The sequence below is a fragment of the Parasteatoda tepidariorum genome, chromosome 1 (genome assembly GCF_982258835.1).
Source record: "Parasteatoda tepidariorum strain Cologne lab strain chromosome 1, Ptep-v5.0, whole genome shotgun sequence".
NCBI classification, from domain to species: domain Eukaryota; kingdom Metazoa; phylum Arthropoda; class Arachnida; order Araneae; family Theridiidae; genus Parasteatoda; species Parasteatoda tepidariorum.
In genome coordinates, this window is record NC_141755.1 from 93,295,952 (window position 1) to 93,323,655 (window position 27,704).

Sequence of the window (27,704 nt, forward strand, 5' to 3'; positions counted from 1 at the left end):
TTTTTTATTTATGAATGTTAATAATTGCTCTTTTTCTGTTTAAATATGCATACATTTATTTTATTTTAATTTAAAAACTTGTAATGAAAAATAGAATGAAATTAAAGTGTATTTATTACTTATATTTTAAAGAATATCTTGAGATTTTCTTTATTAAACATACGGGTGTGAAAGTATTAAAAAACATAAAAAAGCGAAAAAACAATAATATCGACAAAACTGACAACTTGAAAAGATGCGACATGGTATTTTCACATTTTCTTCTAATCCAGTCCCATCAAAAACTACCAATCACGGATCATCAAGATGGTAAAAAGAAGGAAAAAAAATCTTAATTTCATCCATTCCCGGGTCTTTATAAATTACGTCTCATTAGTTTTCTTAACATCTTGGCCTTTTCGATGTCTTAATGGTTATATCTTGGCGTGAAATATAGCCGCCAAATAGCTTTTTTTTTTATAGAAAACTATACCCCCAGGAGTGGAAAAAGATATATAAACCTTTAACCCCAAAACATGTTTCTTGTCCATGCTTCAATTGGTTACCAAATGAAGGTGAAGCATTTAATACTTTTTTTTTCATACTTGTTTAAAAATGAAAAGAATAAAAAATCACCAAAAAAAAAATCTATACTGTTTATAATAAAGTCGTAAAATAATCGTAACCTTAACTTTAGTGAGGCGATTGCGGCAATAAACGTAACAGACGACAGGCAGTAAAAAATAAATAGTCGAAGCACTTAAAAAATATATTTAACCGAAATAAAGTAGAAAAAAAATCGTTTGCAGCTTTCCACTGTATCCAGATTGGTTCATTTGGCGAAAGGGACTTTACTGGTCATTAAATACTAGGAGGTTTTAAAAATTGAGTTTCCTAAATATGATGGGGGTACAGACTATTAAAGGGACAAGCTTTTTACTTTTTAACATGCCTCCCAAGAACGTTTGATACTTCTTTTTTTTTCAGACGAGAGAAAAAAGAATTTTTTATGAGAATTCCAGGCAGAAACTTAATTTGTTTCCGAAATGGCTCCTTTCGTGCAATTGGATGAAAATAATTTTTCTCAACAGGCTTCGAAAATATCGTCTGCTGGTGATATCTAATAGGTTGGAAATTGGAACGTTTTTTCCAAAATTAAAACCTGCCACTAACGAAGCCTTATTTATTCACTCATTAAGCTGTGAGCGAATCAGTGGATGGCAATTTATTTTGACGTCACGTTGTCTTGATTGGGGAAAATTAGAATAAATTAAACGTTATGGGAGGACATTCGACGGGGCATTTTTTTTTTGTGGGGTACTTACTTTTTTCTCTAGTTCGCTTAAGGCAAAACCTGTCACAAGTCATTTAGTTATTGTTCATTTAAAGTATGAAATTATGATAATGAACTAACGCTGGTGTGATATTTCAGAGTTTCAATTAGAAATTCCTATTAAATATTTGCATAAATTTTAAACACCATTCGATTTTTAATATACCTTGAAAATAAGCAATTAGAAGATTTAATTAAATTTTTAGAAAATACGACAGATTATAATTAAGGTGAGTATTCAATAATCAACAAACTGCCGACAGATTAGAAAAAAAATTGTGAAATCATTTATGATTAAAAGTGTAAAAAAAAACTACTTACTAAAATTTATACTTAACTTTATTTTTCATGGAATAAAAAAAGTTTTTTAAGCACTATCGTGATTAGTTTCTATACTTTAAGACGCTTAGAGCAAAATTTTGAATTTAAAATAATGACAAGCAAGTATTTAGTAATTAAAAATATTTTTTAAAAAATTATGATTAGTTTCTATACTTTAAAACGCTTGGGGCGAAATTTTGAATTTAAAATAATTACTGGCAAGTATTTAGTAGTGAAAAATATTTTTAAAAATATTTTAAAAAATATTTTAAAAAATATCTTCAAATTAATTTAGGGGTTTCCAATATTTTTGAGCTACAGAACCCTAAAACTTCAACCTTCTTTCGGTGAAACCCCAACTTTATAAACAAAGTTTAAGTTAATTGTGAACATTATAACTCATAAAAGACTAATTTAAAATATTCAATTAGAGGAACAAAGATTTTTCATCTTTTAATCGTTATTGTTTATCATGTATTATCCCGTTTCTTAAATTAGGTTTTATGTTTGACTGCTGAATTGGCAGTCCTAGTGCTATATCTAGTTTAAATATGATTTTTCTCTAGTGTGTGTACATAAACTGAAAAGGAATAAAAATCAGCTGAATTATAGTCAAAATGAAAGCTTAAAAGAACTGCTATAAATGTTTAAAATGGTTATCATGGAAACATATTTCTTTATTAAAGAATTTAGTTATTTTGATTTAAAAAGCACGATTGGAAATGAAATATTTCATAAATGCTTGTTTTTTTCTCCATAATTCGTTCCATTTATTGTTAGTTGAAATTTTATGTTTTACTTCAAAAAATGGCATTTCTATTTCATTGGCATTTTACTTGAAATCTTTTCATAAAGGTAACCATAAGATTAAATAAATTATGAATTATAGGTTGGATCTAAGTGTTATCAGAGAATTCAAAACACATTACTGGTTATAAAAAAGGTTAACTTGGGGGGAACAACTTTGAGCTCTAGGGTTCCACGGAACACTATTGGGGAACCGCTGATTTAATTATTAGATACTTTTATGGAATAACTTGAACTTACAAGGAAAATACCCCAGAGTATCAAGCTGAAATTCGATATACAAATAGATTTGAATGCTACAAGAGAAAAAAATGGTGGTAAAATTACCTTACTGTATGGTAACGACATTTCTGATTAAGAAAAAAGAAGAAAAAAAAAACAATAATTTTGGTTAATGAAACCCAAAATATACGTAATTTAAACCATTCATTTGCTCTTAACCGTTCATATAATAACTGTGTACAGGAAATTCTGACATTTAAAATTATTGTTCTTATTACCACATATTTAGTAAAAAATACAGAACTGAAAAGTAAATTTAACCGAAAAAATTCTTTTTATGCCACACTCTAAGGTATAATGACAAAATTACGAAGCTTTGCCCTATTTACCAAATTTTATCACATATTATAAAACTATATTTTATTGTTAATTTTACCATAATCATTACCAAAGCTCTTCGGTAAAAATTACTTCGCATTTTGGTATTCCCATAGAGCCAGAAACATGATTAATTTTACCATATTTCTGTAGTTTTGACAATACTTTTGCCTCAGTATAGAAAATAATAATAGAACATAGTTTCACCAATTTCTTACTATAATCGCTGCAAAGCTTACTTTTAAGTTTTTGTAAAGCTACTGCAGTTTGTTTACATAAACGTGTTTGCGACAGCCTTGCTTCTAATGATTTTGCTAAATAACGTTTTTCATCACTAATTATTTTTTGCTGAATTTTTAGCAGTTCATATATCATTCAATTTAATATATCATTATGTGGCAAAAAATTTGCATGATGTCATGGTTCAAGGTACTGATATTATGATTTAACATTGAATGAATAATTAATAATAAATAATTGAATGAATAATTTTCATGAAATAATTAAGCTATGGTTACTTACATAATGTCTTTGAACGCCGACTCCTTCTTTTTCTCAAAAGATGAAAAAGCAGCAGCATTTTTAGTAGATAAGCTTTGAAAAAAGTCTACTTAATTCCGAAAAACATTCTTTCATTGGAGTCCGATAGTGTAGTATTCTGCTTAGTTTTGCGGTCCTATAATAAAAAACGAAAAAAGTTGTATAAAATCATTGGATTATAACAAACTTTCTCTTTTATTAAATTATCTGTGTATGATATATAATACATTTTATCTAATCATAGATATATCATATTGATATATTAAATCAGCAATTAATCTTAAGTTCTAAAAATTTCAGGAAAATCTATTCATTCAAATTGTTTTTTTAACTTGCGTTTTGACAGCAATCAAATTAAAATCATGCCTCTAAAATTATGAGTTGAAACTCCTATTTTTAGAGGAAGTTTGAAAGATAAGGTCTCATTTTGTCACCATGTGTGCACAACATTTTGTCAAATGGAATGAAATTTCCATAACTTTTCCTCGTGGAAGGTTCATTCTCAAACCAACGTTTTCTATCTCAAATGGTGCTTCCAATAAGCAAACCGAAATGATCACTCCAAAAAAATGGTGTTCTCAATCCTGTCAAATAGAAGGCTGTGTTCAAACCTGTCCTCAAAATTAGCTATTCACAATCCAGCCGAAAGAGAGAAGGCTTTCAAACCCTCTTAATAATATTTGCTACTCATTTTCCTGCCAAAAAAAAAAAAATCCTGCCGTCTGTTTCCTTAAGCGATTTTGGAAAACAATATTAAAAAATTATCCAACACAGATTTCAATGAGTCAATGCTATCTCAAATATTTACAAGTTTCTCTTTAATAAAGTTCTACAAATAACTAAATAAAAAATTCCGATGAAATTACTCAATTAAACGTATTATTATTCTTATAAGCTGGATATATTTTCGTAAACATGACTCGACTAAACACTGCCAGTTCAAATATGGAATTTATGGTCCACCATTCTATCGATTATTCCGGTTTTTAAAGCAAAACCGACAAGGAATGCAAGAGTGTGATCTAATGCAAACTTTAAAGAGTTAATTTAAATCCTAAAAATTTATAAATTATACTCCAATAAAACTTTCCAAGACAATAAAAAATTCTAGTCAAATAATTATAACAAACATATTTTTATTCAGACAAATTGTATTTATTTTCGTAAATATGGCTTTGCTTAACACTGTAAATCCAAATGGCATTAATGTTTCATCCTTCTTTTTAACTATTCCAGCTTGTTCGGCAACACTAGAAACGATTGCAAGAAAATGATCCAATACAAATTTCAATGAGACAGTTTTGATCCCGAAAATTTATGAAATACATTCCATTAAAATTCTTTAAAGAGATAAATTCTTTGTGATTAAATTACTATATAAAGCAAACATATTTTTTTCGCAGACAAACTGTATTTATTTCTGTAAGTATAACTGGGTTTAACTCAGTAAATTCAAATAACATTAATGCTTCCCCACTCTTTTTAATTATTCCAGTTTGTTTGGCAACACTAGAAACGATTGCAAGAAAATGATCCAACACAAATTTCAATGAGATAGTTTTGATCCCGAAAATTTATAAAATACACTCCATTAAAATTCGTTAAAACAATAATTTTTTTGGATTAAATTACTATATAAAGCAAACATATTTTTTTCGCAGACAAACTGTATTTATTTCTGTAAATATAACTGGGTTTAACTCAGTAAATTCAAATGGCATTAATGCTCCACCACTCTTTTTAATTATTCCAGTTTGCTCGGCAACACTAGAAACGATTGTAAGAAAATGATCCAATACAAATTTCAATGAGACAGTTTCGATCCCGAAAATTTATGAAATACATTCCATTAAAATTCTTTAAAGAAATATTTTTTTTTTGATTAAATTACTATATAAAGCAAACATATTCTTTTCGCAGACAAACTGTATTTATTTCTGTAAATTTAACTGGGTTTAACTCAGTAAATTCAAATGGCATTAATGTTTCACCACTTTTTTTAATTATTCCAGTTTGTGAAGCAACACTAGGAAAAGTTTGCAAGAAAATGATCCAATACAAATTTCAGTGAGACAGTTTTGTTCCCGAAAATTCATAAAATGCATTCCAATAAAATTCTTCAAAACAAACTGATCAAGTTAATCAAACAAACATACTAATACTAAAACTGTATTTATTTTCATAAACACGACTAGGCTTAACTCAGTAAATTCAAATGCCATTTATGTTCCACCGTGTTATCGATTATTTCACTTTTGAAGCAACACTGTCAAAAAATGAAGAAGAAAAAAAAAGAGATGGAGTAATATTTCTTTATCTCCATACACTGACAACGATAAAAAATAATTCGGAAAAATGTATAATATAAGATCAGGTATTTGGATACGGCTATTGAATATTTTAAAAGCGCCAAGTGGCATCAGTTCGAAATGACAACAAAAAGCACTCAACGAAAATCATTAGTTTTCATAAGAGAGACTTGATTACTCAGAAAACACTTTAATTGGAGGCCCGAAAAACCGATGTCCATTCGCGAACGGTAATTTTTTTTTTTACTTCTGTCACGTGCCCCTCCCCCGAAGAAATAGGAAAGCGAACTTTTTCATTAATTTAGCTTATATTCGTAGAAGGTTCTTTCAAAAATAAAAAGAAGTTTCATTTTCACGTTTTTCTTCATACATTCTCTTATGTTTCCCTAAATTATTTTCTTTTGACACCCACTTCATATTAATTTCAACTCACTCTGTCTCTCGTTTTTTCTTTTTTCTTTTCTTTTTTTTCTTAAAAAAAAATTAATATAAATGCCATCGTCATCTTGAATCGTCCCTTCTGTATGTGAGATTTATAATTGAAATGAAAAGGGTAAAAGAAACGGGGAGTAAGACGTATTTTGACTTGCAATAAAGAAATGAGAAAATATAGGCAGAGGTTGTTTTTCAATTCGGCTTACAGTTACTGAAAATAAGATTTTTAGTGGATATATGAAAATAAATTACCCAGAAAGAAATTCTAATAATTTATTTATTGAAACATATCTGATAATTATTTAATAATAAAAAATTTTTCTCTACTTTTGACGCTAATATAATATAAACTGATTATAATTAAAAACCCATATCAGATTCATAACTTATTCCAAATTGAGTCCTTTGATTAATTCTTTAACCCTTTGATGCAGAATTTTATTAAATATATTTTCTTTGTACTCATTTTATCAGTTTGTGTTAATATAGGTCAAAATATCATTTTCAACATTTTAATGATTCATGGATATGAAATAGAATATGAAACTCCAGTATTTTTTCTGCGTTAAAGGTAAAATCTTCCAAACACGGCTCGCTTCCAAATGATAATTTTTCATTTGCCCTTATTTGAAGTTATTTAGATTTAAACGAAACAGTTATTCATCAATGAAATTTCTTTAATTTCTAAAATTCTAGCTCACTATTTGAATATCAATGAAAAAAAAATTCAAACTATTCTTCTTCTTTCTTTTTTTTTTGAATTTTATGTTTTGGTACAAATTCCGATAATCTAACAAATTTTTTTACTACTTGTATACTAACGATTTGACTTGCGTGCGGGATGTATGGTTGTCAGCGAAACAGAAAGATACCGGGTTCAAATCCTGGATAATATAGTGTCCATGAGAGAGTGGTGAACAAATCTGCCCTCCAGAAGTTCGAATGACGAAAGTCAACATCTGGGTTGCCATTAGAAAATGCCAACGATTTTTCTAACTATTACATTTTTTATAATCTTAAAAATAATACCAAAACATATTTTTGCTTTTACTTAGTCAGGAAAAAATGCAAGTGGGACAATTGTGTCCCATCTGAGACAAAGAGTTGAATTATTGCGTAAAACTTCAATAAATAGTGTAAGTTGTTATTTTCAATTATATTAATTAAAAAAGTTCCGATGGGATACTTTGTTCCGTTTGAAAACTATATGGAAATAATATTAGTGGGACAACAGCCGCAGGACCCGCCGGTGCATAATAGGCAAAGATAACAACTGATAATGAACGCACCATATCTGGATTATAATTGCTTCTACAAACATGACATAAAGTGCACTGCATTTCATCGACATACTTGTTCCTTCTTTAATCCCGGATTTTATTTTATTTTTAAAAGTTTCGATGTGTACTTTGTTCCGTTTCAATTTTATATAGAAATAAAATTAGTGGGACAACAGCCGCCGGTCCCGCCGGTACATAATAGGCAAAGATAACAACTGATAATGAACGCACCATATCTGGATTATAATTGCTTCTACAAACATGACATAAAGTGCACTGCATTTCATCGACATACTTGTTCCATCTTTAATCCCGGAGTTTATTTTTGAAAAAAAGTTCCGATGTGATACTTTGTTCCGTTTCAAAACTATACGGAAATAATATTAGTCGTACAACAGCCGCCGGTCCCACCGGTACATAATAGGCAAAGATAACAACTGATAATGAACGCACCATATCTGGATTATAATTGCTTCTACAAACATGACATAAAGTGCACTGCATTTCATCGACATACTTGTTCCTTCTTTAATCCCGGATTTTATTTTATTTTTAAAAGTTTCGATGTGTACTTTGTTCCGTTTCAATTTTATATAGAAATAAAATTAGTGGGACAACAGCCGCCGGTCCCGCCGGTACATAATAGGCAAAGATAACAACTGATAATGAACGCACCATATCTGGATTATAATTGCTTCTACAAACATGACATAAAGTGCACTGCATTTCATCGACATACTTGTTCCATCTTTAATCCCGGAGTTTATTTTTGAAAAAAAGTTCCGATGTGATACTTTGTTCCGTTTCAATACTATACGGAAATAATATTAGTGGGACAACAGACGCCGGTCCCGCCGGTACATGATAGGCTAAGATAACAACTGATAATGATATCAGGATTACAATTGCTAACATGACTAAAGTACCCTGCATTTCATAGACATTCTTGTTCCATCTTTAATACCGTATTTTATTTTTGAAAAATGTTATTTGCATAATATGCATTTGAAAAGTAGTAAAAATAAAAAAATAGCTCAATAAATAGAAGTATTTTAAAGCTTTGTAGCAGCATCAAGAGGTAGCTAAGCAGGCGATGAGCTATTTAAAGAGCAAGTATGTTTTTACTTTTTTAGTTAGTTATTAATAAATAGATATTTTATTTTACTTTCTTCTCTGCATTAACGACATATTATAACAGTATACAATAAACCAGCAACAATATACAGTTTAAAAGTATATCATTGTTTAAGACATCAAAATAAAATAATGGAGTTATAATTGGAAAAAAAAGCTAACGAAGTTCAAAAATACTTAATTATTAATTTAGTAAACATACTCAAGCTACATAACGCTTCAAATTATAGATAGCGCATATTCAAGTTTAACATAAACTTATGTAGGATTAATTACCAAAACATTAATTAATATTCTTTTAACCAAAATCTGATAAGTTTGTATCTTAGCTCCATGTTATTCTAATCTGAAAACACAGCATATTTCGATTTAGCATAATAATTACGCCAACATTCTTTTCATCAAACTATAAATTTCGCTTCATTTTAAATTAATAAACAGCAAAACATGATTAAGATTTTAAAAATCTCATAGATAAATAAGGTCACTTTAAAACCTCATAATTAGGTTCCCTTTTTAAATTTTCTTATCAATTTAGAAATGTAATAAAATTACTGGATATTAATTTAGGAAGAAATTATCTACGAAGCAATTCTCAAAGCAAACGATAATTTCCAATCAGGATAATGGCGCGCATAAGAGATTTAACACTTTTAAACTGGGGGAAAATTTTCTAAAAAAGACAGACAACGTTAAAAACTTTCTTAAATAGATATCTTTCAAGGTAAAAATTAGTATGGACCATTTTTACCCCAGGAGAAAAACTGCAGAAAGAAGATAAAAGGAAATAACCATCTTTATCTTATACAGCACTGGCTCTAACTTATCACAGGGAAAAGAAGGAAAATAATTAACAAAACTAGATAAGGAAACTATAAACTCCTGAAATATGTATTTATTATAATAAAAGTTTCTCCTGGGAGAAGGCAATAAATTATTATTAAATAAAACTATTAATATATTATTAAACAAAACTTTTTTCATTTTTCAAACTCCATAACAATAACTATAAAAAATTGCACCAAAACTTCAAAATACCGTAAGCAAACAAAATAAAACAATCAATAATTTGAATAAAATCTGACCAATATATAGAATAATTTTAATTATTAATTTGAAAGACATCTTAAATTCACAGGGCTTGACACGAGCTTAATATGCATTATTAATTAAGAAAAAATTAATTAATATTCTTCTAACCGAAAAGCAAAAATTTTATATTATTTTATCTTAGAACAGTATTTTTATTTTTAGCATAATTATTTACTAATCATACTTTCTACAAAACGATAAATTTCGTTCCCTTGTTTATCAAAGAACGAATAAACAAAATTAATATTACGAAAGTTTCCTAAATAGCTAATGTTACGTTAAAACTTTTAAAAAAAACCTCACAATTAGGTTCCCTTTTTTGATATTTCCTTATCACTTTCTAAATTTAATGAAAATACTGGATATTAATTTTTTTTAAAGAACAATCTAAACAATAATTTAAGCAAGCGATAATTTTAAAAACTGGATAATGGCGAGCAGAAAAAAGAGATACAGAACTTTTTAAGCAGCTAAGGGAGAGAATTTTCCAAATGAGATAGACGACGTTAAAAACTATTCCAAGATAGGCATCTTTCAAGGTAAAAATTAGCACGAACCATTCTTACCCCCAGGAGTAAAAACTGCACAAAAAGGATAAAGGGAAATAATCATCTTTATCTTGTACAGCACAGGCTCCAACTTAACACGGAGGAAAATAAAGAGAAGAATTAACAAAATTTAGCAAGGGGAAACTACAAACACTGAAGTTGGTATTTATTATTACAAAAGCTGCTCCGAAAGTGGAGGAGGGGTGGTGGGATTAACATCACGATGGTAAATTCCTATCTCCACAGTCTATTAGGAATTGTAGTTCCTTAATAGCGATGCAGAGAGATATATAAAAAAATTAAGTAAAAGGTAAGACGTAGATGGCAAGGGCGATGATGCCCTAATTGTCTATCTGTCGGTCGCTCTATGAGCTGGAAAAGTTACTGGTGGAGGTATGATGGTGTGGAGGGTCCGGCATTTGTTGTTCACGCTCTTATAACGCCCATCATCATTAGCAGATTGTTGGTTTATCCATTCTCAAAGTAGATGGGGGTATTTTTAGTTTTTAATTTGAAATTTGGTGAGAAATGCGTGCATGGCCGGGATGGAGAAGGCGAATTTGAATGATAGTGGAAATTATAATTTTTGGGGTAAAAAACTTCGTTAGATTTTTAAATTATAGTTTAGTATCGGAGAGTTATGTCTGGGGGAGACGTAATTAACACTTGGATATTTTTGGGGGGTGGGGGAAGGTTCAAGGCGTTCTGAAAACGAGTTTGTTTATCTGTTGTCTCTAAAATTGTGCATTGAAAAAAATAAACAATTATTGTCAACAAGAATTGCATTGAAAGAAAATGCTTCTGGTAATTTGAAATATATATTTTTGCAAAGCAGTTTGTGTTATTCGTATGTTGCGTAAACAATAATCATAATAGTTTGATCTTAACTAATTGCCCATATGAAATATTGATAACAAGGCATACCTTTGATTAGAATTAAATAGATAATAGTTTGTAGTGTTTAGTATGTAACGATACTTACAGTACGGAGTATGTAATGGCATATCCCAAGTCAAAATTTTTGATGGTCAAAATTTTTGATGGACCAACATAATCTTGATGGTTACCATCAATAATTCCCTCATGAACCATTATATTTTTGTTGGTAACCAGCATAAGTAACCCTTCACCCCAATGTAGGAATTCGGACTGATTTATGATGGTTCAACATAAGAATAGCAACTTCCTTTGATGGTTTTTTCATGTAAAACCATCAGAAATTTCCATCATAGTTTCCTATTTATCAAATGTTGGAACGATCATAAGCAACTATCATCCCAATGTAAGAATTCTGACTGATTTTTCATGAACCAGCATTTAAAAAAAACAAACAAATTGTTTTGATGATATATTCCTGAGAACCAACAAGTATTTCCATTCAACTATCATGAAAATGGATAGTTGGGACCATCATGGAGCATCACGGATCCTCATGGATTGCTGCTCCATGAGAATCAAACTTCTCTTGATGGTTAACCATCATAGTATTAAAGTAGCATTTTCCATCGTGAAATGATGGAAGTTTGTGTGCATATCAAAAACCATGAACACATAATAGAAAATGTTGAATGATAGTGACCATCATGAATTCTTTGAAGCTGATTAAACTTTAAAACTGGAGAAATTTGTAATATTTCGCATAGTTTCAATTTCAATGTTATTACAATTTAGTTAAATTATTTGCATAAAATGTTTTACGTTGTTACATATTTATTGAGTTGTGATGTTTTACATTTGTAATTGTAAACTGTATCACTTCTTCAGAACTTTTAAACTGTATCACTTTATTTCAGAGACAAAAATGTAGATGATAGGTTTTCCTTATCCAAAAGCCTCTGGCTTCTAATAAACTCGTAGTGTGAGGTATCTAGTGAAATGTATCTTAGAAGAAAAGTATATAACAAGATAGACTTTTAATTTGAGGGACGTTAAGAAATATACCAGTGTGATGTATGTAACAAGATATACAACAAGGAAAACAAATGTAATAGCATTTCCTGGCTATATAAGTATGGAAGTAAGTCACGATATTTTAACGCATGTACCAATGCCCTTATATAGCCAGTTGAACAATAATTAATAATTTTAATTTTAGTTTAGTATGTTTTCAACATTTTCTTTTTCCTTAGCATATTTCATAAATGAAAATTATAGAAGGAATAGTTTAACTTTTAATATTTTTGACATTCTGTATAAATAAATTCTAAAAATCATATACGATTACAATAAGATAGAATAGTTTCACTTTTGACATTTCTCACAACGTGTGAGAATGCTAGTCATAGATATAAATAACATAAACTTTTTCGACAACGAGAAAGAATTTTTTCACTTCTGACATTTTTCACTGAGTAATAGAATGCTAGTCATAGATATAAATAGCTAGTTTATTATCTCATAGATGTAATAAACTCTTTCTTCAATATATAATGGTTTCACATATGACATTTTTCACTGAGTAATAGATTTCTAGTCATAGATATAAATAGCATAAACTCTTTTTTTCTATAAGATAGACTAGTTTTACTTTTGACATTTCTCGCAGAGTGCGAAAATGCTAGTCATAGATATAACTAGCATAAACTGGTTCTTCAGTAAAATAGAATAGTTTTACTTCTGACGTTTTTGACAATTAGTACAAATGTAATTCTAACGATCGTTTGCGATACCTATAATATCACAAAGATGGACATAGTTGCACAAGATAGAGATTCACTTTTTGATATTGCGTGCAAATACCAGTTTCAGCATATTGTATTTCTTCAAATCTAAACTTACCGTCTCTTAAAAAATAGCCTTATTCGTTTCTTCGTTTATTGTACTTTGACTATGCGTTTGTCCCTTCATAGAATGCCTAGACATTATATACAATGGCTAGGTAAATTTTATACAATAATTTTACTGTTAACGTCAGGAGTTCTTTTAAATCTCTAAGTTTATAGAACATTGGCTTTCTATATAATTTCACCAACTACGTCAGAAAATGAATAATTATAATTGATTAACACTTATGAGTAATTTAGGAAAATGATTGCGTATTAAAAGCAACAAAAAAAAAATTCTTATCTTTGTTAGTACAGCTTTTTAACTGAATGTGATTGGCATTGAAATCAGTCCACTGATCTAACATACAACCGTTAATTTTACTCCTTATAAATGAAAAAGCCGTTAATTCAGTTAGCAACAGCTGAATAAAATTGCTTTATGATAATCTCTCATTAACAAACCAGACATGGCTCAGACGGAAGCAGTAATTCATTTATCTTAAGATCACGACTGTCCATTGTAGAACTCGAATTACTTAGTATTGTACAACTGTTTACAATTCATCAATAAAGAAAGAGACAGAGATTCCATATTGCTTTTCATGCATTTTGATGTAACTAAAAAATATTTTCAAATAGGATTCAAATATATTGTGTGAACAGTAACATCAGTATGTATTTATGAAAAGTTCTTGAAAAACTAATGAGTAAAAGTACAAATGCTTGAAATTGAATTAAATAGTTGAAAGGGAAATTTATAGAGTTATAGTTTATTTTTTAAAGTATCGCGATTAAAAAAAAGTATACATACTTTTTTAATACTTTTAGAAAACTTAAAAATAGATATTTATAAACTCTTGGTAAGCAATAATTTTTTAATTGCGTTGCCTTATTATTATATACATGACTTTAGCGTTTTTTTTATTTTTAAATCGAGCAAAATAAAGATTTATGAACAAGTTTGGTGCATATTCAATGCAACTAAAAATACTTTTTAAATCAATATTTAAAATATTTGATATTTTTCTTCATTTCAAAAAAGAATCATAGTTAAACCCACTGACGGTTAAACTATTAAAATAACACAAAAAATGTCTTATTTTAAACTGCAGTCGTCTCTGATCTGCAAAACCGGCTTTTCCATGCTATTATATAGGGAAATAGTGCTTTGAGGAAAAACATTCTCCTAATTTTACCTATTTGCTAAACGGTCAGAGGGTCAAAATACATATGGTTCAACATTCCACGATATTATTTTATTTTGCAATGAGAAATAGAGCATGGACAAATCTACTTGAATATTGTAACATTTATTGTGTCTATAGTTCTTTGGGTTTTCTCTTTCTCCTTGAATTTAATTTCAAAGGAAGTATAAAATAAAAATTTCAAAAATATTAAAAAAGCATTTATAAACAGTCTGATCAACGTAAGATTAGCTTCGCTACAAATATAGAAATTTGAGTTTAAATTAAGTTTAATTCGTTTATAATGAGTGAAAGTGACCACAATATTTGCTCGCTCTAATTGCACTGAGAGAAAAATTTGGTCAATACCAGAATATGGTCAAATTTACTTTGTTTCTGATTCTGGGGGAACAGCAAAAAGCTCGGTATTATTTACCGAAGCGCTTCGGTAATGATTTTGGAATAATTAACAAAATATAGTTTTATTATATGTGATTTTATCTGTGATTTATCGTGATACGGTTAAGTTTATTTTTCCTTTCTATGTTTTCTGCTAAATATGTGGAAATGAGAAAGATAATTTTGAAAACCAGAATTTCAGGCAAATTGTCTTTTTTAAATCCAAGTAATCGATCATTTTATTACAATTTATATTTAAATAAAAAATCTTAAATAAAATTATAATAAATATATATTTTATTTAAAAATGATCTCCTTTTTAAAAAAAATAAAAAGATGAATGATAGTGCACCACGGGGGTTGGCGAGTGGAGCAAGCAGGGGTTGAGCCTCCTAGTGTATTAAATAATAGATGTCTTACTTTAAAATTATGCAATAAAAATTTTTATTGTTTTTAAAAAAAAGTGTCTCGAAAAATCTGTTTAGAAAAATAACTAATTATGAAAAAAATACTGTTAATGTCGATATACGCAAGAATAAAAAAAAGCTTCCATAGTTAAAATAATTCTGAAAAATCACTTACGCAGCTTTACTATCATCCGCAGTACGCCCCCCATGTCAACACCTCATCACGGCCGATTTGGCGAAAGGAAAAAAAAAACATAAATAAAAAATATTGCCAACAAAACAAACATAAAAATCCTTACGCATAAAAAAAAAATATTCGTTAAAGAGGAGAACAAAGAAAAACTGAAGAACAAAAAAAAACAAAAAAATCATGCTTAACTTCTCAAACCCAACGCAAAACGTGCTAAGCGCATTCCCGACCTGTAAAAAAGTATCTCTTATTACGAAAGTTGGAGCAATAACAATAAGAGGCAAGAAAATAATGGATAAAAAATAAATTACTGAAAACTGCCGGTCGCCGGCACCCACCCCTCTAATAAGAGAAGGGGGCTGTTCACCCCCACCCCATTTTTGAGCCGGATCCTTGTTCGCGTTAATATAAGCCCACAGATGGCGTGATTGACAGCGGGCCACGGTAATTATCGGCGCCACAAACAAAACAAAAGGGCTTCTTAAGACGGTCATTAGGGCCTTCGTGGGGCCCCAGCGCCCTTTGGGCCCCACCCTCATGCTTTAGAGAAAGGGATAGCTCCCCCCCCTCTGCCAGACAGGTGTGTGAAAAAACGTGCGCGTACGCAACGTTTTTCGCTTGCGTCATTTAGCTAATTACTGTTTACGTTAGCTTTCTGGATTTCGTTTGTATTATTTTCTTGGGGTTAATTATCGCAAATTTTCTTTGTGTTTTTAGATCGTGGTAGGCTTATTTGGAAGTACTGAGAATTGAAAAGTACATTTTAATAAAAAACAATCTGGTTTTAAAGCTGGCCTAATGTATAACAATTGAATAAAATCTTGAACTTTAATGATATCAAGCATAAAGATATTTTTATTTATATTTTGATAGTAATTGAAATTCATTTGAAAAATTTTCTTAAAAATAAAGAAGAAGAAGAAAACTGAAGTATTATGATATTTAATTTGTGACCTATTTTTAAGGTCTCGTTTATTGATTTATTCAATCAAAAAAATAATCACAAAATGATCATTAAATAGTTTTAAATAAATAGCATATTTAAATATCTAAAATCTGAACTGAGAAAAGTGGTTTAAAAATGTAGTATTTAGAATACTGTTTACAAGTACAGGAAAACTCATTTATTCAGAACTAATTAGTAACTTCAACTTTAAACTTCTATTTAACTTATTTATTTTTATTATGAAAAATTATTTATCAGAAACATGCTAAAAAAAAAACTTGCAAGTTTTTCAGTATATTTATGGAATTATTTACAACACAACAATTCTTTGACTTGTCTAATTCTATTATAAACTAATAATACTTGTCTAATATATATAATTGTATAATACTTGTCTAAATCTATTTATAAAGAATAGTTTAATATTTGCTAAAAATTAGAAAATAAAAAACCCTTGCATCGATTTTAAATTTTGAATGTTTGTTTCTTACTCTAGACTTTAAAATATCAGTTTTGAGCCATATAAAGCTCCTGAGAGAATTTTGTGGGTCACAAATTATTCCGCAAAATAAAAGTTTGTAGTTTGTTCAAAATTTGAAAATAAAATGTAGGAAACATGAATTTAAAGTTTTCATACAATTTTAACAATACAAGAGGTAATACAAAAATTTAAATAATACAAATTGTAATACAAAAATTTAAAACCGTTTCATTGATGAATGATCAAAATTTACGGAATTAAAAATATTGAGCTCTTTTTTCTCGTTTTAAAATAGTAATTTCAAATCAAATAAGGTCACCTCTATTGTTGAAAATTATATTATATCAATAGTTTGTAGCTTGCGTAAATTTGATAGAAAGAAATATTTCAAAAAAATATGAATGCACAATTATATTTTAGCATTAATAGACGACAGCTTTAATAATATAATTCAAATTCATTTGGATTTTGAAGAATAAATTATTGTTGAATCGTTTTCACGAAATATTGAGTTCTTTTTTCCCCTCCATTTTAAAACAATTAATTTGATGTCAAAGAAGGCATGTTTAGGCTATTTTTATTATGCAACTAAACATGTATTCACTATTTGTTATGCGGGCAAAGTTGAAGTAAAAGATGTAAAATATAGGAATACGGAGTTGTTAATATTTTAACATAACGCTTCATTTAGGAATTACGGACAGCTTTCATTTAGGAATTTGAAATCGGTGGAATTATGCAGAATTAACTATTATTGAATCGTTTACTGAAAGTGAAGAATTCTTTTATCTCATTTTAAGTTATTAATTTCAAATCAAACAAAGCATAACATATCTGGGAATTTTTTGCATTGCAAATTGCTTTACAACAAGAGCTGTGTATATTTGATGGTAAAAGATATGAAAGTTGAAATACAGAGTTTTTGCACTTTAACATTTGGAGATGACAGCTTTAATGAGAGAATTTATAATTATTTGAATTGTGAGGATTGTATAATTATTTTCTAAAGGGGATATCAATCTCTTTCAGAAAATTATTAGATGGACTATTTCTAAAGGAAATATCTATCTCCCTCTGAAAATTATTGGATGGGCTATTTCTAAAGGAAATATCTATCTCCCTCTGAAAATTATTGGGTGGGATATTTCTAAAGGGGATATCAATCTCTTTCAGAAAATTATTAGATGGGCTATTTGTAAAGGAAATATCTATCTCCCTCTGAAAATTATTGGGTGGGCTATTTCTAAAGGGGATACCAATCTCTTTCAGAAAATTATTAGATGGGCTATTTCTAAAGGAAATATCTATCTCCCTCTGAAAATTATTGGGTGGGCTATTTCTAAAGGGGATATCAATCTCCTTTATAGAATTATTGGATGAGTTATTTCCAAAGGGAATATCTACCTCCTTTAGAATATTATTAGAAGTGCTTTTTCTAAATGGGGATATCAATCTCCTTAAGGAAATTATTTTATAGGCTATTTCTAAAGAAGATATCAATCTCCTTTAGAAAATTATTATATGCCCTAAACCACAAAAGATCCACGTTATGGGCTTTTATGACTATAATATATACTTTAGAGTCCGCTTGCCGTCTGGCTAACTGTGGGAGGTTCTCGTTTTCTTCCTCTCCATGCAACGCAAATGCGGGTTAGCTACATCAAAAAGTCCTCCACGAAGGCAAAATTTCTCCCAATACTCGATCCAGGAGTTCCATTGTCTTCTGGATTGGGTTCAAAATGACAAGGCTACGGAGTTGAACATTAGTTGTCGTAAACCATTAAATTGGGTTAGCTGTTCAATGACGGTTATAAAATAAAATATAATATAAATTTAGAATCGGATGACTCAAGAAAAGAGGGTTCGTCTTCCAAAGAGGTGACCCAGATTCGAATCCCAGTAGTGGTTGGTTGATATGAATTCTGCACCAACTACAATGCCGACGTAAAATTTCCTCAGTTGTAAACGGATCATGGGTTAGACATCAGGTTAACCGTGGTAGGTTTTCATGAATTTTCCATCTAACGCAAATGCAGGTTAATTGCATCAAAAAGTCTCCCGCGATGGCAAGTTGTCTATTCTTGATCCATGAGTTCCTTTGCCTTCCGAGGTGAGTTCAAAATTACAAGGCTATGGAGTTAGGCGTAAACCCAAAAATTGGGTCGGTTGTTCAACGACGGTTATGAAATAAAATAATATGTGCTTATTATTTAATAAAATTAAATAAATCAATAGTTTTGAAGGGGTTCTTCATTGTTTACCAATGGGCAGATGAATTTTCAATTGGAGTTAGCGTATCTGGACTTAAATTCAATTGCAAAATTATTAAAAACATTATTAATATATATGTGAGATATTTGAATCAATCAATAATACTTTTTATCGTTAGCCAATGAATGAACTCGATCACAGAAGAATTTTTTTCTTACTTGAATTTTCCAACTGGAATTAGCATATCCGGGTCATAAGACTGTTTCATCATTGGGGGACAATTAACACTTATTTGCGGGAAGGCTTGGTTCTCCGTTTTAGAATATTTCTATTTAATAATAATCGTTTGATGGAGAAAATGAAAAGGTTTCGTATTAAATAGGGTGTGTCGAACGCCGCGCTTAATGAGCACTGAAAAAGAATTTAAAGGCGTTCTGTTTAGAGCTTCCTTCGATTTAGTGGTGATTTTCAAAAATCGTGACCAACATCTTGAATGCTGTTTTAGATGTTCAGTATTCGTAGCAAATTTAATTTTTCCGCTTTTGTTTGATAACTCCTTTCACAAACGGTTATTTCTGAAGATAATTTAATTTGCGCAATTTGCGGAACAATATGGGATAAACGTGCCACTTTTTCCCCCCTAGCATTAAAGCAGTGCTGAAATGGAACGAAATTGGTTAATTTAGAAGAAAAATGCTGGAAATAAATATCTCAAAGACTAAACGCGAAAACGCTTATTTATTCTCTAATTTGTTTATAATGTTTTATGCATAATTTTTCATATTGTTATTTTTAAAAAAAAAAACATCACTATTGATTATTAAAAAAGTAATTGACGCACAAAATAAAATGACTATTTAAGTTAACGATTATTCAGAAAATTATAATGCTGCTTTAGTTTAGTGCTACATTATCTATCAAATTAAAGTTTATTTTAATTTCTGATTATTCAAACTACCGTGGTAGTATAAATGGAGATTGTATTAATAGAAATAAGCCTATTAGAGTCAAGACGCCGTAGGCAGGATTAGAATATAGCTCATTTGTGTTAGCAGAAAAAGCTCATCTATCTACTTGATGAATCATGATTCAAGAGGATCTGTGGGGAAAACTATAAGACACTTCTGGAAAAAAGTTTAGTCTAATTACCGACTTTTTTCTTTGAGGAAAACTATAAAACATTTCTAGACAAAAGTTTCTCACTGCTGTGTTTTCTCTTTGGTGAAAACTATACGACTCTTCGAGAAAATGTATGGTCCCACTTCTGTATCTTCTCTTTTGTGATGAAAAATATAAGACACTTCTAGAAAAATTTTTGTTCTCACTACTGCGTTTCTTTTATGAAAATTATAAGACTTTTCTTGAAAAAAGTTTTTCAGTGCTGTGTTTTCTTTTTCGTGCAAACTATAAGACTCTTCTTGAAAAAGTTTGGTCCCACTGCTGTGTTTTCTCTTTGATGAAAACTGTACCACTCTTCGAGAAAATTTTTTGTCCCACTTCTGTGTTTTCTCTTTTGTGATGAAAAATATAAGACACTTCTAGAAAAAATTTTGTTCTCACTACTAGAGGATCTATGGGGAAAACTATAAAACACATCTGTAAAAAAGTTTGTTCTCACTTCTGCGTTTCTCTTATGAAAATTATAAGACTTTTCTTGAAAAAAGTTTTTCAGTGCTGTGTTTTCTTTTTCGTGCAAACTATAAGACTCTTCCTGAAAAAGTTTGGTCCCACTGCTGTGTTTTCTCTTTGATGAAAACTGTACCACTCTTCGAGAAAATTTTTTGTCCCACTTCTGTGTTTTCTCTTTTGTGATGAAAAATATAAGACACTTCTAGAAAAAATTTTGTTCTCACTACTAGAGGATCTAGGGTGAAAACTATAAAACACATCTGTAAAAAAGTTTGTTCTCACTTCTGCGTTTCTCTTATGAAAATTATAAGACTTTTCTTGAAAAAAGTTTTTCAGTGCTGTGTTTCCTTTTTCGTGCAAACTATAAGACTCTTCCTGAAAAAGTTTGGTCCCACTGCTGTGTTTTCTCTTTGATGAAAACTGTACCACTCTTCGAGAAAATTTTTTGTCCCACTTCTGTGTTTTCTCTTTTGTGATGAAAAATATAAGACACTTCTAGAAAAAATTTTGTTCTCACTGCTAGAGGATCTATGGGGAAAACTATAAAACACATCTGGAAAAAAAGTTTGGTTCCACTGTGTTTTCTCTTTTATGAAAACTATAATACATTTCAAGAAAAAAGTTTTTCAATACTGTGTTTTCTCTTTAATGAAAACTATAAGACTCTTCTTGAAAAAGTTTCGTCCCACTACTGTGCTTTTTTTTTTCATGATATGAAAACTATAGCAAACTTCTAGAAAAACTACCATGATATCATTTTGAAAACTGTTCGAAACTTCCAGAATAACATTTGGTTTTACTACCGTTGCACCAGTGAAAACTATAATACATTTCGAAAAAGAATTTGGACTCCTTATTGTGTTATTTCTATGAATATAAGATTTTTATTCACTGTAACTTCCCTAAAAAGCTTTTAATTGGAAGGACAAAATACCATTTTAAAACTTCATGATCAAAGATTTTATAATTTGCTCTATTTAACTGTTTGGTTCCTTCAATAAGAAAACTTTTGAAAACATTTTCTCTTAAACTAACCATTTAACTATGAATATTTTATCCTAAGTGGGTCAACTAAATTCACGCGATCTGAAAATTGTGCATATTCACCCAAACAGTCAAAATAATTCGAGTGGCGTCAAATTCTCTGTTGTTGAAAAAGGAGCCAAGCTTTAAAATGTTTCCACTTGCCCCAGTTCAGGCAAATTTTGTATCGATGCAAAATGCATTTAGGGCAGTTGCACTGTATGAAAACATATGGAGATCACTTATCAAAAAAATAAAATATATGTATCTTGTCATATTTCGCTCAACTTGCCTTTTGTGTGTTTGATGGTAATGAAGTGTAATCGACATTTCAATCGTTTTTCAACTAGATAGGGTGCTTAAATTACCCTCTGTCAGATTACAAAACACATTTTAACTATTTTGTGACCCATACAAAATGAATTACACTGGGTAACAATTTTTTTTATTGCATTTACACAAATACTTGATCTTACCTCATTCGGCTGTGGAGATTTTGAAACAGAAATTAGTTTCGGTCCTAAAGCTGCCGATTTTTTTAAAATGACATTTTTAGTTTTTGTCAAAATATGCAAAATGTGTTATATAAGAGGGGTTAGCTTAAATGTTGCGACAAACTGGCACATTATCTGAATAAAATTGCATCTGAACACATGCCCGGAAATGTCATCAAAAGAGGCTAGCTGCGCTTTTCCTATTATGAACTGTTCAGACCAGCACGAAGAAACAGTTCATAATTGGAAAGCTTCCGTAGCTGCGTATGATGACATTTTCGGGACTGAGTTTCTATGTAGTTTTTATTCTGATTGTGCTCCCTAACCCCCCTAGAAGTTTGCTGCAACATTTCTATATAACGTTTTTAAACTTATTCATTTCGACAAAAAATAGACCAAGAAATGTCTTTTAAAAATAATGGTAGCTTGGAGAGAGAAACCGGTTGCAAATGCGAAATCATTGACTTGTTAAACATTCAAGATCTATAAAAAAATCTCGTGTAACAGAAGAAAAAAAAATAATTCAGTATTATCGATAAACGGAGCTTAATGTCAATTGAAGTTTATAACACTTTTCAATCACCTCCAAAAAGGTTTTTTTTTTAAAAAAAACCTTTTATTCAAATTTTATTTTCCTTCTAATTTTCTTGTCTAATATCGATATGAAATAGAACCTCATTGACTTTTATTGAGCGATCACCTTCAAATGACTTGATACAGGTTTTAATCTCAGCGGTGGTTGTTTAACACGAATTCGGCTCCTGGCTTGAACCGAACAGAGTGCCGATGTAAAAAGTGGTAGATGGAACATGAGTTAAAATTTCCTTTCTATTAGGCTAACTGTAGGAGGTTTTCCTCCCCATGTAACGTAAAATAAAAGGATATAATCGTGTGAACTGATGAAAAGATTATATCTTTAATTTTCCAGATTTTTCAAAAAAATTTTTAAATTTTTTCCCCCCGGTTTTTGTTATTTTTATTATTATTTTTCTATTTCCCCCCCCCCCTTTTTTTCATTGATCTGTAATTTTTCCCTTGTTTTCTCTACATTTTGAATTTATTTTATGAGATCCATTTACTTGCAGCTTATGCGCAATAAATAAAACTTATTGTTTTTCTTAATTTTCTTCGTGTTTTTTTATTATTTATTTTTTATGCTATACATATATATGGGTCATTCTCACGAAAACTGTCATCTTTCAGTTCGTAAAATCCCAAAAAAGTAAAGTGAATAAAAAGCTCTGAAACTTTTTATATAAATAGAAATATGTAATGGCATTATAAAAAAAGTATATATCCTATAAATTATACTTAATATTTAAATAAATTAATTAATTTCACTGTTTAAGAAGTGAGGGAATGATATTTTATTTTAATACATGTTTTTCTATAAGTTACAGCTACCTTAAGTTTGAAAATGATAGCATACTAAGTATATCTAACATTTATTATAATTTGGTTTTATATTTTTAATAGTTTTTACTGGTTTCGGAGATAAAATTGGCTTGTACGATTGAACAAAAAAAAATTTAATAATATGCTCATCTTGAATCATTCCCTCACTTCAGCATCATTCTCTCACTTTATACACTAGTGAGGGAATGACAAATTTAATAAAATTTAAAAATAACAGTTAGGCCTAATTAATTTCTGAAATCTATCACATACAATTATATTCATACAAGAAAGCAACATATAACTATCCACTTTCTCGGTGAAGTTGTATTTTATTTTACTCTAAAAAACGACGTAAGGGAATGACAGATGTAAAAGTTTTTACCTGGTTTGATTCATTCAAATTAATTCCACAGCAAATCCTCTTTAAGTTGAAGATGGAAGCATACTGCAATTTTGTTCTATGATGCCAGTTGTTAACTGTTAAAGTTTTTATTAAAATATTTTTATTCTAAAAAGATTGCAGGTGATAAGAACATTGTTGTGAGGGAATGATGCGAAACACTAGGGACAAAGTTTAAAATAGTGCTGTGTTAATATTTTTATCAGAAATTAAATTTAAAATTGATTTTCTGAATTCTATATTTCAGTATTCTGAAATACAAAACACGAATTTGTAATTTTTTTTATTTTTATTTCAGAACCAATTTTTTCTTTTTTTAAATCAACAGTGGGGACAAGTGAGGGAATGACATATTGGTATATTTTAATTACCTAAAATAAACTGCTGTTTGTAGAAAATGCAACACCATGAAAGAATCATCAGAATCAAATGAAATTTAATGCAGAAACGACTTGTACTGATACAAATAAATGATGAAATTTTCAAAACAAAAGAAACAAATTAAGCGTCCGAAATCAGTATTTGGTGCAGCCACCACGCGCTGCAATAAGTGCTGCTATACGACGTGGCATGGAGTCAAACAGATGTTGAATATCTGCTTGAGGAAGAGAATTCCATATCGCTTGTATGCGCAACCAAAGTTCGTCTTTGGAAACTGCAGGACGCGGATCACGAGTGAGACGCCGACCAACCATATCCCACACGTGCTCAATAGGCGACATATCCGGCGAATAAGCAGGCCAAGGAAGAAGTTGCATGCGTTGTGCTGAACAGAAGTCTCTAACAGTCCGCGCAACATGTGGGCGTGCATTATCCTGCTGAAAGATAGCTCCAGGGATGCCTTGAAGGAAAGGAACGACTTCGGGCTGTAGCACTTCACGGACGTATCTGTTGCTATTGAGATTACCCTCAATTCGTATCAAATTGGATCGTCCATGATACGAAATCGCACCCCAGACCATAACTCCGGGTGTTCGACCACTATGTCGTTCAATAATACACTCAGGAAGGCAGCGTTGACCGGCATAACGTCTAACACGAACACGGCCATCATGGGTCCACAAATTGAAGCGTGATTCATCTGAAAAGACAACTTGGTGCCAATCAGCTCGCCAGTCTCTGTGCTCAAGAGCCCACTGCCGACGCAGCCGTCGATGATCCGCCGTGAGGGGAATCCTGTATAATGGCACCCTTGCACGCAATCCACGGCGCAGCAGACGACGACGAATTGACGAAGCCGACAATTGTACACCTGTAGCAGTAGACCAATGTGCTGCCAGCTGCCTGGAGGAAGCTGTGCGATCATTCACCGCCATGCGGAGCAGGTGTCGATCATCGCGCTCTGACGTCACCTTCTGTCGTCCAGTGCCTGTTTTTCGAGTTGTTCGGTGCTCGTCGGTCCACTGCTTCCAAACTCGCATCACTGTGGAACTGTTCCGCTGCATACGAGCTGCTATTGCGCGATAGGAAAATCCTCCTTCTCGAAGGCCGATTATCCTCCCTCGTTCAAACTCCGTAAGTTGCTTGAATTTCTTATTCTTCCGTCGTGGAGGCATACTCAGGTCTCACTAAACGTTTGCCACTAACAAATAATCATAGACTATTTTCAACGTCCCGCTACAGCACTTTATTTATACGCTTTCAGCATCAATTCAGAGGGCGCTGCGCGCGCCACGCACGCGCGATGGCTCTGAAACTTTATTAATTTGCATAATATCCTATAATTGACATTTGCTGCGAATTTCATTTGATTCTGATGATTCCTTCATGGTGTTGCATTTTCTACAAACAGCAGTTTAAATAAAAAATAAAAATTGATAATTTTATTTTAATTCGTTTGTTAGCCTGCATTCTGAAGGACACTTTCCCTGAAATTTTTTTTCGTAAGTTGTAAAACAAACATAAAATATACTGGGGACATGAAAATGACTGTTTTTGTGAGAATGACCCATATATATATATATTCTTTTATATTCTTATATAGATATATTGTTTGCTCCTTTCTTTTATCTCAACCTCATCTTCAATTGCATCTTTAATTTTTAGTGATATAAACGCATGATAAAGAGTAATTTTTATTTATCTTAGGATAATTATTCTTCGTTTGGAAATATCGCATTTACCATCGTAAAGGAATGCGTCCTGATGAAAAACTTTACGTTTTCCAATTAAAATTTTTTTTCACTTTTTTATTTTATTTTATTCTTTTTCTTTGTGTTTATATATATATTCAAAGATTAATAACAGCTGATAATGAAGAGAAACGTAAAGTAAATGCAAAAAGATAAATCCACATCATGGTATCCTTTCCTCAAGTTTTAAGTTAATTAATAAAAATAATTTAAAGAAATACTTATTGAATCTAATTATTTTTTATAATCATTAAGAAATACCATGAAAATAATTCTGACCTATACTTATCGCAAAAATCTATTTAATTCAAGACATTACAAGGAACTAAAAACCAGCGTTATCGCAATCAAATCAAAATTATTATATTAAACAATTTTTCGTTAACATCCTAAACCACCACTTAGAAGCATCGATTTCGATTAACATTAATCGAGAAATGTATTTATAATAATACCTTTCGTAATAACTCCCATTTCGTGCGAGAAAACGTAAGCAACCGGCTATAATATCAGTAACAACGGGGATTCTTTAATTAATTTTAGAAAATTGTATTTAGAATATTTATCTCCATTCATAGAAGACTATCGTTTTGTTGCGCTCACAAAAAAAAGAATATTTACGAAGCTTTTTCTTGCAGAACCACTAATTACAAGTGAATTATCGTGAACAAGTTTCATATTAAAGAAAACAGAAAAATTACAGCTGCAATAATTCGTATTTACTCTTAATTCATACCATACTTATCTTAAGAACTAGTTGTCCTATACGTAAAGACGTATATATTCGGTGATTAATAACAACTTCGCTCAGAACAGCTCTAACTGTTCCATGGCGTATAATTTGGCGTGCCCATCGAGGCGTAGGCTTTTTATTTTTAATTAATTCGCCGATTGTAAAAGCGACAAAATGCATTAAGAGTAAATGCTGGATGTTATTATGTCGGCGCCGGTTTTTAAGCACAGAGCGTTTTAGGTCTGCAGCAACAACAATAAATAATTACGCCAAGTACTAAAAACGTTTAGAAGGCTCTTGTAAATTAGAAACGCTAAAATTACGCTCCTTCGAAAATGAGTTTGCGCACTTTGGCTGTATTCAAAAGTGGGGAATAATTTTGTGGTTCGTAAACGCTTTTAAAAAAAAATTCAAGACAAATTGTTGTTTCTTTTGAGATGGTAAATAAACATTTGGGCGTGCTGGCAATTAGTTACAATTTATTTATATAAATTTTTTAGATTAAATTAAGAAAACGTCAGGAGAAGTGATTATGAAAGAAATGAACTTAATTTAGTTATGTCGTTAAGAATAATTGTTGTAAGGAACTACAACAGATTCAACATTTTTGATGACTAGTTCAAAATAAAATTATTCAATTAAATCTCGGGGGCTGTATTAAAAATACGTAAACAAATAATGTTTATTCTGAAGTGCACATTTACATAAAATGTTTTTCCATTATGTAAATTTTTAAAAGTTTGGATAGAAATATTTGTGAAATTGTAAACATATGATTTCTACAGAAAATTGTTTCGAATCTTAATCGACCTGTCTACTACAATTATGGTTATACATCAATCTGTACTAAATTTTAACGATATTTATCTCACTATTATTTATATGTATACATAGTTACATACAGTGCCACATTGTGTGCCCCCAAATTGATCTA

General features: G+C 30.4%; 1 long non-coding RNA gene across 2 annotated transcripts in view; it reads right to left on the minus strand.

The window, feature by feature from the left end:
* LOC107441404 (uncharacterized) overlaps window positions 1-27,704 on the minus strand; it is a 279,536-nt gene that overhangs the window by 63,035 nt on the left and 188,797 nt on the right. For both annotated transcript variants that reach the window (XR_015435857.1, XR_001583730.4), the window contains one exon: window positions 3,563-3,716. This is a non-coding gene — a long non-coding RNA (uncharacterized LOC107441404). The remainder of the gene's footprint in view (window positions 1-3,562; window positions 3,717-27,704) is intronic.